Below are 15439 nucleotides of genomic sequence, written 5' to 3'. Positions count from 1 at the left end.
CCTCCATTCCACAGTAGTATGATCTCAGCTGCTATATTTGTACAACCTGATCTCTTACTTCTTGCCACACCTTGTTCAAGCTGGAGTGGGCACCTGACCCGAGCTGACTTGCCGTGGGAACCTTGGTTGGGAGTTTAGAGTTGGAACTTTCTCATTCACATCACAGCCTATCTTCAGGACTTTGGTTTCTTCTGCAGTGAAAATACGTGGACTCCAACCAAGAACCCAACCGCAGGTCTCCCTGGTGCCCGCCTGGATCTCTCACCTCCTGCCCTGGGGCTTCCCTGTCACCAGGAGACATCAGAGTCCTCTGAAATCACACATGACCCATGCGGTTGTGCAGAGACTTAACATTCCCTGCACCTTTGACCAACAAGAGGCACTCACAGGCGGATTCCTCTTTCCTTCCTGATGCAGTCCACATGGCTTCTAGGGACATCCCGAGAGGTGGGGCAGGCACACTGAGCAGTGCCAGCTTACTGAGATGGCCCCACATCCATCAGCTCTCCCCCTCCTCCCCCTCCTCTTCCTCCTCCATCTCTCTCCTCCTCCTGCTAGAGCACTCTCTGACTCCCACTACGGGCACCACACCCCGTCTCAGAGTGGAGGCACCTACGGCTTTGTCTCAGGTTGTATTTCTGGGGAACCCAGGCCAAGGCTGGAGCCAAGAACTGGTCATGTGCGTCTGGAATCTGTGAGCATCCACCTTCCAACCACTACAGGAAAAGCACAGCAAGGAAAGGTGAGAAAGCAGGAGTAACAGGCAGAGAAACAAACACCAGAGGAACAGGGAGACGGCTCTCCTCCAGCGTGAAACACAGCATGCAACACAGTGTGCATTTTTGGATTCAAATTCCTCCATTCCCTCACCAGACACCGACTCTGTGGTGCCGTGATCTTGGGTGCTCAGCTTCCAGAACTGTGAGTGACACATTTCTCCTGTTTATAGCCACCCAGTCTATGGTGCTTTGTTATAGAAGTCCTGACAGACTTAAGAGTTACCTTACATGAAGAAAAAGGGTCTTAGCAGATATGACTAAGTTATTGAGATGGAATCATCTTAGATTATCTGAAGGGGCCCTAAATCCAATAAACAGTGTGCTTACAAGAAATGTGCAGAGAGCAGACCTAGAAAGAGGCAGTGTGAACACAGAGGGGAGTGAAGCAGCCACACAGCCACAGTCACAGAATGCTGGCAGCCCTCAGAAACTGGGGAGGCAGAGAATAGAGGGGGCACGGCCCTATCGCTCCTTTAAATTTTGGCCTTTGGGCCTCCAGAACTTCAAGAGAATGAGTATCTGTTGTTTTAAGCCACCAGGTTTATGGTAATGTGTTACAGCAGCCACAGGCAACAGTATAAGGACTTCCTTATAATAAATTACTTTTTTTTTTTTTTTTGAGACGGAGTCTCGCGTGGTCACCACGCTGGAGTGCAGTGGCGCGATGTCAGCTCACTGAAACCTCCGCCTCCCGGGTTGAAGTGATTCTCCTGCCTCAGCCTCCTGAGTAGCTGGGATTACAGGCATGCACCAACACGCCCGGCTAATTTTCTGTATTTGTAGTAGAGACGGGTTTCTCCATGTTGGCCAGGCTGCTCTCAAACTCCTGACCTCAGGTGATCCACCCGCCTTGGCCTCCCAAAGTGCTGGGATTACAGGCGTGGGCCACCGCACCCGCCAAACTACTCTTTCTTAAGGATGCCACGAATTGATATGGTGGCTTTGCAGCACGTGGAGCTGGCTAAGCTGACCTGCGTTTACTAGAGTTCTTCTTCCTGTGTTTCCAGAAGACCGGGAGGGAGGCATTGGCGGAGCCTTGGGGAGAGGCAGGGAGCTGTGGCTGTGTTTGTCCGACAGCTTACACTGTTACCACCACCATGGCCAGGACACCACTACTGCCACCTTCTTGTCAACCTAAAATAATCAAAAGGATCAGAATCTAGTTTAAAGAGAGTTTATTCAAGCACAAAGTTTGAGGATGGGCTACCCGGGAAGCACAGATTTTTTTTTTTTTTTTGAGATGGAGTCTCGCTCTGTCGCCCAGGCTGGAGTGCAGTGGCGCAATCTCGGCTCACTGCAAGCTCCGCCTCCCAGGTTCAAGCGATTCTCCTGCTTCAGCCTCTTGAGTAGCTGGGATTACAGGTGCCCGCCACCATGCCCGGCTAATTTTTGTATTTTTAGTAGAGATGGGGTTTCACCTTGTTGGCCAGGCTAGTTTCAAACTCCTGGCCTCAGGTGATCCGCCCACCTTGGCCTCCCAAAGTGCTGGGATTACAGGCGTGAGCCACCATGCCCGGGCTACAGATGTCAAAGAACAGAGGTCAGTGTTCCAAAGTGTAGATGTTTGGGAATGCTTATTCAGACAAAGGTTAGGGAAGTGTACCAACATTTGAACCTCTCTCTCTGTCAGACTTCATGCACAGTTATGAGGATCTGATTAGTCAAGTTGGTCTTTTTCTTCCTGGCAAGGCGTATTTAACATTCCGCATGGAAGAGGTACTAGTGATAGCGTCTTGAGCACCGTCTGGTCCGCGTCAGATACAGGACAGGAAAGAGGCAGTTCATGTATAACAAAACCAGTGGTTGGAAGCGGGGAGGTCTGGTCTCTGGTCCCTCTTAGCCATTTACAGAACAAGAACAATGAGGAAGAGAGTGAATCTGAGAACTGCAGTGATGCAACCTGACAGTCTCTAGGGCTCAACTTCCTCCCTGGCACAATAAATCAGACAGTCTGAAGTTTTATTTTCCTTGACTCTGGATCCTCTGGCTCCCGAAGGAGGCCTCTGGCTCGTCGTCACGATGAGAGGCCCTAGGCTCTGCAGCATCTCCACACCACCAAGGCCAGAAGCAGCAAGAACTGAGGCAGGTTTGGGTCCCCGCTGCGGGGCCCCAGCACCCAATGGGCATGCCAGCTTGTTCCTTCCTCTCACTTTACATCCATCTTCCTTTCCTGACACAAGCCTTGTGGACAGCAGGCTCCGGCATCGAATGCAGACAATAGGCAGCCCTATGGACACGGATTAATCAGTTTACACAATTAACTGTGTAAGAGCAAAGCCCGCAGCAAGTCCACGATTACCAGTATCTATGGGTGATACATATACACATACATATACATGTATGTATGTCTCACACACATGCATATTAATGGCTCTGCTCTTGGACACACAGATTTCGGTACAGAGAGGAGATGCTGCTGCAGCAAAACCGAAGTGGGCGTGGCTCTGGGACCGGGTTTGAGGAAGTGGGCGTGGCTCTGGGACCGGGTTTGAGGAAGTGGGCGTGGCTCTGGGACCAGGTTTGAGGAAGTGGGCGTGGCTCTGGGACCGGGTTTGAGGAAGTGGGCGTGGCTCTGGGACCAGGGTTTGAGGAAGTGGGCGTGGCTCTGGGACCGGGTTTGAGGAGGGTGTTGATGACACAAAAGTGCTTTGAACACACTGTTCTTAGACTTTGGATTTTGAGGACATTGCTGAAGAAGGCTTAAAAGAAAGTGAGAAAAATGTTATTGGAAATTGAAGGAAGACTTTCACTAAGTAGCAGCAGAAATTTGAGCCCTGCTGTTACTTGAAGTTACGTGGATAGGACAGAATATACCTAATGAGGCCGGGCGCGGGGGCTCACGCCTGTAATTCCTGCACTTTGGGAGGCCAAGGCAGGTGGATCACGAGGTCAGGAGATCGAGACCATCCTGGCTAACACGGTGAAACCTCGTCTCTACTAAAACTACAAAAATTTAGCCGGGCGAGGTGGCGGCGCCTGTAGTCCCAGCTACTCGGGAGGCTGAGGCAGGAGAATGGCGTGAACCCGGGAGGCAGAGCTTGCAGTGAGCCGAGATTGCGCCACCGCACTCCAGCCTGGGCGACAGAGTGAGACTCCGCCTCAAAAAAAAAAAAAAAAAAGAATATACCTAATAAGTGGGGTGACCTAGCTAATGAGATTTTCCAAGCAAAGTATTGAAGATGCTGCCTGGTGTCTTCCTGCTGGTTATAGTAAAATGTGAGAGGAGTGCATTAACTAAGAGAAAGATTTTAACCAAAAAGGAGACAGAATTAATGGTTTCGAAATGTTTTAGCCTCCCCATATGGCAAATGATGCTAAAATAAGAAAATGACTGTCGAGCAAGGATAAACTATATGGCACTGCCAAGAAAATGTGTTCTAGAGACGATGCTCAGGATGTGATTGGAAACTTTTTTTTTTTTTGAGAGAGTGTCTTGTTCTGTCACCCAGGCTGGAGTGCAGTGGCGTGATCTCAGCTCACTGCAACCTCCACCTCCCGGGTTCAAACGATTCTGCTGCCTCAGCCTCCTGAGTGTCTGGGATTACAGGCGTGCACCACCATGCCTGGCTAACTTTTGTATTTTTAGTAGAGGCGAGGTTTCACCATGTTGGTCAGGCTGGTCTCGAACTCCTGACCTTGTGATTCGCCTGCCTCTGCCTCCCAAAGTGCTGAGATTACAGGTGTGAGCCACCGCACCCAACTGGAAATTCTTTTTGTTTTGAGACACGAACTCACTCTGCCGCCCAGGCTGGAGTGCAGTGGCACAATCAAGCTCACTAGAGCCTCTCCTGGGCTTAAATAATCCTCCCACCTCAGCCCCCGAATGGCTGGAACTACAGGTGTGCGCTACCAGGCCTAACTTTTATTTTCTTTTTAAATTGAGATGGAGTCTCACTCTGTTGCCCCAGGCTGGAGAGCAATGGTGTGATCTCGGCTCACTGCAAGCTCTGCCTCCTGGGTGCAAGCGATTCTCCTGTCTCAGCCTCCTGAGTAGCTGGGATTACAGGTGTGCACCACCATGCCCAGCTAATTTTTGTATTTTTAGTAGAGACAGGATTTCACCACGTTGGCCAGGCTGGTCTCGAACTCCTGGGCTCAAGTGATTCTCCTGCCTTGGTCTCCCAAAGTGCTGGGATTACAGGTGTGACCCACTGAGCGTCTGATGTCAAAAAAATGGTGCCTCAGAGTACCCGTTAGCGACACTAAAGGCTCTGTGGATAGATTAAGGGTGTGTCTCACAGAATCTCTCCAACAGTAGGTTTTTTTTCTTCTTCTTCTTTTTTAGGATGAAGTTTCGCTCTTGTTGCCCAGGCTGGAGTGCAGTGGTGTGATCTCGGCTCACTGCAACTCTGCCTCCCAGTTTCAAGCGATTGTCCTGCCTCATCCTCCCAAGTAGCTGGGATTAGAGGTGCCCACTACCACGCCTGGCTAATTTTTTTTGGTATTTTTAGTAGAGATGGGGTTTCACCATGTTGGCCGGGTTGGTCTCGAACTCCTGACCTCAAATGATCCGCCTGCCTTGGCCTCCCAAAATGCCGGGATTACAGGCGTGAGCCACCGCGCCTGGTCCCAGTCCATTTTACACACAGGATAGGGCAATGTGCAGCATGGCCTTAGCTGTTCCATGCACATGAGCAAAGGAACAGCTTTGTTACATTCAGTGTAAAGATGTCTTCTCATTCAGAAAACTCAAGCAGTTTGAGACTCATCCAAGTTGTTACAAGGTCCTGTTTCCTTTCTGCGCAGTGTTCCACTGGGTAAACTGAAGCTGTCTATTCATTCACCAGTTGATGGTCATGTGGACCGTTTCTAGTTTTGGCACTTATTCGTAAAACCACTACAAACATCTGTGTACCGGTTTCTGTCTGAATATACATTTCATTTCTCTTGGGTAAACACCTAGGAGTGAGATTGCTGGGTGAGAAGTTGCTTAACACTGTAAAAATATGTTTAATACAGATATGTTTAACAGTGTAAAAAACTGAAAAACTCTTCCAAATTGGCTGTACCAAGGCTGGGCACAGTGGCTCACACCTGTAATCCCAGCACTTTGGGAGGCCAATGCAGGATTGTGCTTGAGCCCCAAAGTCTGAGACCACCCCAGGCAACATAGCGAGACCCCATCTATATTTTAAAAATAAGGCCGGGGGCGGTGGCTCACGCCTGTAATCCCAGCACCTTGGGAGGCCGAGGTGGATGGATCACTTGAGGTCGAGTTCAAGAACAGCCTGGCCAACATGGTGAGACCCCGTCTCTGTTAAAAATACAAAAATTAGCTGGGCATGCTGGCATGCATCTGTGGTCCCAGCCACTCAGGAGAGTAGGGCAGGAGAATCACTTGAACCCGGGAGGCAGAGGTTGAGGTGAGCTGAGATTGTGCCACTGCACTCCAGCCTGGGCAACAGAGCGAGACTCTGTCTCAAAAAAATAAAATAAAATAAAATAAATAAAATAAAAATTTTAAAAATAAAAGAAATAGGGCCAGGCGCGGTGGCTCACGCCTGTAATCCCAGCACTTTGGGAGGCCGAGGCGGGCGGATCACAAGGTCAGGAGATCGAGACCATGGTGAAACCCCGTCTCTACTAAAAAACAGAAAAAAATTAGCCGGGCGCAGTGGCGGGCGCCTGTAGTCCCAGCTACTGGGGAGGCTGAGGCAGGAGAATGGCGTGAACCCGGGAGGCGGAGCTTGCAGTGAGCCGAGATTGCGCCACTGCACTCCAGCCTGGGCGACAGAGCGAGACTCTGTCTCAAAAAAAAAAAAAAAAAAAAAAAAAGAAATACAAATTAAAAGATCATTCAGATGCTGTTTTACTTATTCAATTATAAAAGCAGAAGTGACCCCTGGATTCTGTTGGGAAGCACCGTGCTGGTATCTGGCTCCACTTTGTTCGTGGCCCCCATCAGAGGGCACCTGGCCCAAAGCCACCTGCAGCTTTAAAGACACTGTATGACCTAAGAAACCTCCTGGGATGTGCTGCTAGGAAAGTCATCCAAAAACACACGCCAGGTGAGATTGCACCACTGCAATCCAGGCTAGGTGACAGAGGGAGGCTCTGTCTCAAAAAACAAAACAAAACAAAACAAAAAAACAAACAACAAAAAAACCCCAACAAAACCAAAACCAAAAAAAAAACAAAAACAAATTGGCTGTACCATCTGCATTTCCACCAGTAATGTAAGAAATTTCCAGTTGTTGCCGGGCGCAGTGACTCACGCCTGTAATCCCAGCACTTTGGGAGGCCGAGGCGGGCAGATCACAAGGTCAGGAGATCGAGACCACGGTGAAACCCCGTCGCTACTAAAAATACAAAAAAAAAAAAAAAAAAAAAAAAAAAAATTAGCCGGGCGCAGTGGCAGGCGCCTGTAGTCCCAGCTAGTCGGGAGGCTGAGGCAGGAGAATGGCGTGAACCTGGGAGGTGGAGCTTGCAGTGAGCCGAGATCGTGCCGCTGCACTCCAGCCTGGGTGACAGAGCAAGACTCCGTCTCAAAAAAAAAAATAAAAAAATAAAAAATAAAGAAATTTCCAGTTGCTCCACACCCAGCCCCACCCTTGATGGAGTTCAATAGTTTTGTCACATGCATGTACCTGTGGAACCAATGAAGACACAGAACGCACCCATCACCCCCAGAAATTTCCCCCTAACCCCCCTTCAGGTAACACGTCATGGCCCAGAGACAACCGCTGTTGGAATTTCTATCACTGGAGACTAGTTTTACCAGTTAAATAACGGATCCTTTTAAGTCTGGCTTTTTTTTCCGGCATAAAGTTCCTGGAATTCCCTTATGTTGTTATGTGGATTTGCTGTGTGTTTTCACAGCTGAATTGCGTTCCACTGCGTGCATATACTTCATTGTTGATCCATCTAGCTCTTCACGGTCATCAGGATGTTTCTAGCTTTTAGCTCTTATGAATATTCAGATACAAATCTCTGAGTGGACACATTAAAAAATTCCTCGGATAAATACCTAAGGGTGAACTGCTGCTTCTCAGGGGTAGATACATGTTAACCTTTGTGAGAAAATGCCATATAGTTTCGCCAAGTGCTTGTACCATCTTGTAATTTCCAGTTGCTCTAAATCCTTGACAATTATTTGACATGCTGATCTTTTTTTTTTTTTGAGACAGAGTCTCGCTTTGTTGCCCAGGCTGGAGTGCAGTGGCCGGATCTCGGCTCACTGCAAGCTCCGCCTCCTGGGTTCACGCCATTCTCCTGCCTCAGCCTCCTGAGTAGCTGGGACTACAGGCGCCCACCAACTCGCCCGGCTAGTTTTTTGTATTTTTTAGTAGAGACGGGGTTTCATTGTGTTAGCCAGGATGGTTTCGATCTCCTGACCTCGTGATCCGCCCGTCTCGGCCTCCCAAAGTGCTGGGATTACAGGCTTGAGTCACCGCGCCCGGCCACATGCCGGTCTTTTTATTTTAGCCATGCCAGAGGCTGTGGTGCTCGTGTGGTTTAATTGTGCCTTCCTTGACTCTTTGTGCTCATTAAAAAAAAGTCTTGGGCCGGGTGCAGTGGCGCACACCTGTAATCCCAGCACTTTGGGAGGCTGAGGCCAGAGGACTACCTGGGCCCAGGAATTCAGATCAGCCAGGGAAACATGGTGAGACCTCGTCTTTTTGATTTTTTCTTTAATTTTTCAATCAGAGTCTCACTCTGTCACCCAGGCTATAGTGGTGTTGTGTGATCTTGGCTCACTTCCACCTCCACCTCCCAGGTTTAAGCAATTCTCATGCCTCAGCCTCCCCAGAGTAGCTGGGACTACAGGTGCCTGCCACCACACCCAGCTATTTTTTGTGTTTTTAGTAGAGTTTCACCACGTTGGCCAGGTGGGTCTCGAACTCTTGGCCTCAAGTGATCGGCCTGCCTCGGCCTCCCAAAGTGCTAGGATTACAGGCATGAGCCACTGCACCTGGCTGAAAACCCATCTCAAAAAAAAAAAAAAAAAAAAAGAGATTAGCCGTGTATGGTGGTACATACCTGTAGTCTCAACTACTCAGGAGGCTGAGGGAGGAGTGCTTGAGCCCGGGAGGTTGAGGCTTCAGTGAGCCAAGACTGTGTCACTGCACTCCAGCTTGGGCAACAGAGCAAGATCTTGCATCAATGAAAAAAAAAAAGCTTGTCTTACTAATTTTAAATGCCTTCATATACTCTGAACATAAGTTACTGCTGGACACCCTGGGCAACAGTGATTGCCTCTGGGCATGACATGGTTCCTGAAAAGGGGTAAGGGGAAATGTTCTCTCCCAGTGTATGGCCTGTATTACCATTTTCCTAGCAATGTTTTTTGGTGATGTGTAATTCACCAATATTTCTTTTTTTTTTGAGATGGAGTCTTGCTCTGTCGCCCAGGCTGGAATGCAGTGGCGTGATCTCAGCTCACTGCAACCTCTGCCTCCTGGGTTCAAGCGATTCTCCTGTCTCAGCCTCCTGAGTAGCTGTGACTACAGGTGTGTGCCACCATACCTGGCTGATTTTTGTATTTTTAGTAGAGACGGGGTTTCCCCATATTGCTCATGCTGGTCTGGAACTCTTGACCTCAGGTGATCCATCCACCTTGGCCTCCCAAAGTGTTGGGATTATAGGTGTGAGCCACCGTGCTCGGCCCCTTTTTTGAATTTATGTAAGAAATCTTTGCCTACCCCAAGTTTGTGGTGGTACTTTCCCATGTTTGCTTCTAGAAGCTTTCTAGTTCTAACTTCCACATTCTGTTGTTTCCAGTTCCAGCTTTCATATATATTTTTTTCTTTTTCTTTTTTCTGAGACAGAGTCTCACCCTGTTGCCCAGGCTGGAGCACAGTGGCACGATCTTGGCTCACTGCAAGCTCCACCACTCAGGTTCAAGCAATTCTCTTGTGTCAGCCTCCTGAGTAGCTGGGATTACAGATGTGCGCCACCATGCCCGGCTAATTTTTGCTTTTAGTAGAGATGAGGTTTCACCACGTTGGCCAGGCTGGTCTTGAACTCCAGACCTCACGATCTACCTGCCTCAGCTTCCCAAAGTGCTGGGATTATAGGCATGAGTCACTGTGTCCGGCCCTTGTTTTTTTTTTAAAGACAATCTCGCTCTTGTTGCCCAGGCTGGAGAGCAGTGGTGTGATCTCGGCTCACTGCAACCTCCGCCTCCTGGGTTCAAGTGATTCTCCTGTCTCAGCCTCCCCGAGTAGCTGAGATTACAGGCATACTTCCAGCTAATTTTGTATTTTTAGTAGAGATGGGGTTTCGCCACGTTGGCCAGGCTAGTTTCGAACTCCTGACCTCAGAAGATCTGCCCACCTTGGCCTTCCAAAGTGCTGGGATTACAGGTGTGAGCCACCGTGCCCAGCCCCAGCTTTCACATTGAAGTCCATGGTGCATGTCAAATTAATTCTTGTTTATGGTATGAGGTAAAAGTTCACTTTTCTTTTACAGTTATCTAGTTCCAGCACTAGTTATTTAAACATTTTCCTTTCTCCATTACATTTTTTGGCATCTTAGTAAACAGAAAAACCTCAATTGACCGTGTTTCTGGACTGCATTCTGCTTCATTAATCTATTTGTGTATCGTTTTGCCAGTACCATACTATATTGATTACTCTAGCTTTAAAAAGCCTTGAAATCACCAGGCGTGGTGGGCTCACGCCTGTAATCCCAGCACTTGGGGAGGCTGAGGTGGGTGGATCACGAGGTCAGGAGAATCAAGACCATCGTGGCTAACACAGTGAAACCCTGTCTCTATTAAAAATACAAAAAATTAGCCGGGCGCAGTGGCGGGTGCCTGTAGTCCCAGCTACTAGGGAGGCTGAGGCAGGAGAATGGTATGAACCTGGGAGGCGGAGCTTGCAGTGAGCCGAGATCCCGCCACTGCCTTCCAGCCTGGGCAACAGAGGGAGACTCCATCTCAAAAAAAAAAAAAAAAAAAAAAAAGCCTTGAAGTCAGATAATGTAAGTTCTCTAACGTTGTTCCTGTCCTTCCAGATTACTCTGGCTACTCTAGGTCCTTCATATAACCATATATGGCTAATTTTTTTTGTATTTTTAGTAGAGATGGGGGTTTCACCATGTTAGCCAGGATGGTCTCGATCTCCTGACCTTGTGAGCTGCCCATCTCGGCCTCCCAAAGTGCTGGAATTACAGGTGTGAACCATCGCACCCGGCCTGGTGTTTTTTTTGAGACCAAGTTTCACTTGCCTAGGCTGGAGTGAAATGGTGCAATCTTGGCTCATTGCAACCTCCATCTCCCAGGTTCAAGCAATTCTCCTGCTCAGCCTCCCGAGGAGCTGGGATTACAGGTGCCTGCCACCATGCCTGGCTAACTTTCGTATTTTTAGTAGAGACAGGGTTTCACCATGTTGGCCAGGCCGGTCTTGAACTTCTGACCTCAGGTGACCTACCCGCCTCGACCTCCCAAAGTGCTAGGATTACAGATGTGAGCCTATTTTAGTTTTTAATCTCTGAGTAATGCTTTGTGCTTTTCTTCATAAGGAATTGTATGTATTGTACCAAATGCATTCCTAGAAAATAGGTATTTCCAATGTCATGTTAATTTTTGTTTTTTTTTCTTGGGAAGATGGGAATCACAACGTACAGGCTTCTTACATGCCTGTCTGGAAAACCACTTACAATTTTATTTTATTTTTTTATTTTTTTGAGACGGAGTCTCGCTCTGTCGCCCAGGCTGGAGTGCGGTGGTGCGATCTCGGCTCACTGCAAGCTCCGCCTCCCGGGTTCATGCCATTCTCCTGCCTCAGCCTCCTGAGTAGCTGGGACTACAGGTGCCCGCCACCGCGCCCGGCTAATTTTTTGTATTTTTAGTAGAGACGGGGTTTCACTGTGGTCTCGATCTCCTGACCTTGTGATCCGCCCGCCTCGGCCTCCTAAAGTGCTGGGATTACAGGCGTGAGCTACCGCGCCCGGCCAACCACTTACAATTTTAAAAAAAGGTCTTTAGAAGGTCAAATAGAGCCATAAGAAAAATGGAGTGAGACCCAATTCATTTTACACATACGATAGGGCAATGTGCCACACAGCGCCAGCTTCTCCAGACACACGAGTGACGGGACAGCTCTCGGTCAGATTCACTGTAAAGATGTCTTTTCACTCAGAAAACTCAAGCGGCACTTGATGAATGTAGCTGACATGATGATGTGACGTCCAGAGCCCTCCACGTGGGACTGCCAACCCCTCAGCCCCTCCGCTGCAGAGGCACACTCTTCCCAGGGACCTTCAGCCAGTGACAGAATGAGGGGTAGACAGGCCTGGTCATCTCGGTCCTACACAGGACGACCTGACGGCCAGTTCTGCTCCCCTGCATTGCAGACACCCTCAGCTCCAACCCATCGCTCTGCTCTGTGCTGTCTGCAGGGCCCTGCTCCACATCTCATTCCATCTCAGTATCGGTGCCAGTGTGTAGTCTGTTCTTCCCCAGTTTAAACTTGCTATTCTTCACTTGAGAGCTCTAAGTCTCAAGAAAAGTGCAAATACAGGTACAGAATGAAATCTTAGTTGAGGTAACAACAAATTACAAATACTAATTTTTTATAATGAAAATATTTCCTTTCCTCAACATCTAGTAAACAAACTTTTCTATCCCAGGTTTAGAAAACCCCGATAATTCTGTTTATGAAAGAATGTGTTTTGGTAGTTTGATGTGATGATTTTTGTTAAGTATAAAAAGCTTTACCAGAAGAGCCAGACTACCATTTTTTAAGTTTTTTTTTTGAGACAAGAGTCTCGCTGTTGCCCAGGCTGGAGTGCAGCAGCACAATCTCGGCTCATTGGAACCTCTGCCTCCTGGGTTCAGGAGATTCTCCTGGCTTAGCCCCAAGTAGCTGGGATTACAGGTGCACACCACCATGCCTGGCTAATTTTTGTATTTGTAGTAGAGACAGGGTTTTGCCATGTTGGCCAGGCTGGTCTCGAACTCCTGACTTCAGGTGATCCACCCATCTCGGCCTCCCAAAGTGCTGGGATTTCAGGCGTGAGCCACCACGCCTGGCCCATTATTTAAAAGTTGACTCCCTCATGACGACAGCCTTACAGGAAGAGATGCTCCATCAATTCCCATAGGATTTGGACTTACAGGACCAGGTCACAAGTGACTTCATGTGTCTTACAGCTGTTGGGCTATCCAGTGGTATTTTCCTGAGTCTTGGAAGCAGCTTTCATTTGAAGGCCTCCCCAGTGAATTTCTCCTGAGACTTCTGAGTAAAACCCAGGATGTGAATGGGCTGAACTCCAGATTTTGCCTTCTATGTGCAGGAAATGCTGATGCCACAAGAGATTGTGTCTAAGGGCCCTAGTTCTTTGCTGCTAGGGCTATTTGGAATTCAGTGGTTATTTTTCAGAAAGAAATAAATGGTAAGTATCGTACTGAGTCATAAGTGTTAAGAGACATGCTGTGATGGTTGCTGACTTTATGTGTCACCTGACTGGGCCAAGGAATGCTCAGATGGCTGGGAAAACATTACTTGGGGCTGTGTCTGTGAGTGTTTCTGGAAGAGGTAAGCGTTTCAATTGGCAGAATGAGCAAAGATCACCTTCATCAATGAGGACGAGCATGATCAATCTGCTGAGGGCCTGAATAGAACCAAAAGGCAGAGACAGGAAGGGCAAATTTGCTCTCTGCTTGAGTTGGGATGTCCATCTTCTCCTCCCCTCCAACACTGGTACTCTCTGGTTCTCCAGCCCTTGAAGTCAGACCCGGGACACCACTGGCTCTCCTGGTTCCTAGATCTTCAGGTTTGACGGAGAACTATGCCACTGGCTGTCCCAGGCCTCCAGCTTGCAGACCGCAGACCATGGGACTTCTCAGCCTCCAGGACTGCATAAGCCACTACTTCACGAGAAATCTCTTTTCTATATCTATCTGCAGGGGCCTTTGAAAACAGTATGCTGAGAATAGATAGGGCTCAAGGACAGCATCTCCAATTGAACTTTTAATGAACTCCCGTAGGCGCCAAGAAGGCGGGCAGATAAAGAAGAGCATAGAAACAAAGAACTGAGTAGAAGGTTACATCTGGGAAAAGAAAGTTTGTTTTGCATTGCATTCTTTCTGCTGACGTGGGGTTTATGGAGTATAAATAAAGTGAGGCGGAGGCTCTGGGCGCGGCCGCCATGTTCTCTGTGTGTCTTTGTCTTTTGTGTGTTCTTTCATTCTCCACCACCCCCGGCACGGACCCCAACACTATCTATATCCTATTTGTTCCATTTATCTGGAGGAGCCTAATACACATGCAAAAAGTATAAAAAGAAAATATGGAAAAATTGAATACCATAATTTTATTCAAAATATAAGTGGTTAGCTCATAAAAAGTGCTCAGAAATATTGCCAGGCGCGATGGCTCACGCCTGTAATCCCAGCACTTTGGGAGGCTGAGGCGGGTGGATCACCTGAGGCCAGGAGTTCAAGACCAGTCTGGCCAACAAGGCGAAAGAAACCCTGTCTCTACTAAAAATACAAAAATCAGCTGGGTGTGGTGGTGCATGCCTGAGATCCCGGTTACTCGGGAGGCTGAGGCAGGAGAATCACTTGAATCCAGGAGGCAGAGGTTGCAGTGAGCCAAGATCGTGCCACTGCACTCCAGCCTAGGTAACGGAGTGAGACTCCATTTCAAAACACAAAGAAATACCAAACAATAATATGTACCAACAGTTCACCCTAAGTGAAGTTGGCCTTTTACATTTATCGCTATTGGTTGAAGCTATTTTCCATGTGGAACTTCTCAGGCACATAAAACATATAAACATTTCTTTCTTTTTTTTGTTGGAGACAAGGTCTTGCTCTGTTATCCCGGCTGAAGTGCAGTGATGCAATCATGGCTCACTGCAGCCTTGATTTCCTGGTCTCAAGCAATCCTCCCACCTCAGCCTCCCAAGTAGCTGGGACCACAGGAACTGCAGCCTCGACCTCCTGGTCTCAAGGGGTCCTCCCACCTTAGCCTCCCAAGTAGCTGGAAACACAGGCACATGCCACCATGCTTGGCTAATTTTTTTTTTTTGGAGTCTTGCTCTGTCACCCAGGATGGAGTGCAGTGGCGCAATCTAGGCTCACTGCAACCTCCGCCTCCTGGGTTCAAGTGATTCTCCTGCCTCAGCCTCCTAAGTAGCTGCGATTACAGGTGTAAGCCACCACGCCCAGCTAAATTTTTTGTATTTTTAGTAGAGATTGGGTTTTACCATGTTAGCCAGGCTGGTCTTGAACTCCTGACCTCAGATGATCCGCCCGCCTCGGCCTCCCAAAGTGCTGGGATTACAGGCGTAGCCACCGCGCCCGGCCCTTGGCTAATTTTTAGGTTTTTTTTGTAGAGATGGGGTCTCACATGTTACCTAGGCAGGTCTTGAACTCCTGGCCTCAAGGAGTCCTCTCACCTCAGCCTCCCAAAGTGCTGGGATTATAGGCGTAGCCACCGCGCCCGGCCCTTGGCTAATTTTTAGGTTTTTTTTTGTAGAGATGGGGTCTCACATGTTACCTAGGCAGGTCTTGAACTCCTGGCCTCAAGGAGTCCTCTCACCTCAGCCTGTCAGAGTGCTGGGATTACAGGCTTGAGAGACTCCACCCAGACAAAATACACACATTTGTAGGAAAGCTAAACCTAAGACAGCTTTTAGGGAAGACAACATGTGAAGCTCTATATAAAAAGCTTCTGTGACTGAAGGACAGCAGCAAAAGGATAATATAA

Source organism: Chlorocebus sabaeus, chromosome 26, assembly GCF_047675955.1.
Source record: "Chlorocebus sabaeus isolate Y175 chromosome 26, mChlSab1.0.hap1, whole genome shotgun sequence".
Taxonomy (NCBI): Eukaryota; Metazoa; Chordata; class Mammalia; order Primates; family Cercopithecidae; genus Chlorocebus; species Chlorocebus sabaeus.
The sequence above is the reverse complement of the archived record's forward strand: the minus strand, read 5'-3'. Positions refer to the sequence as shown.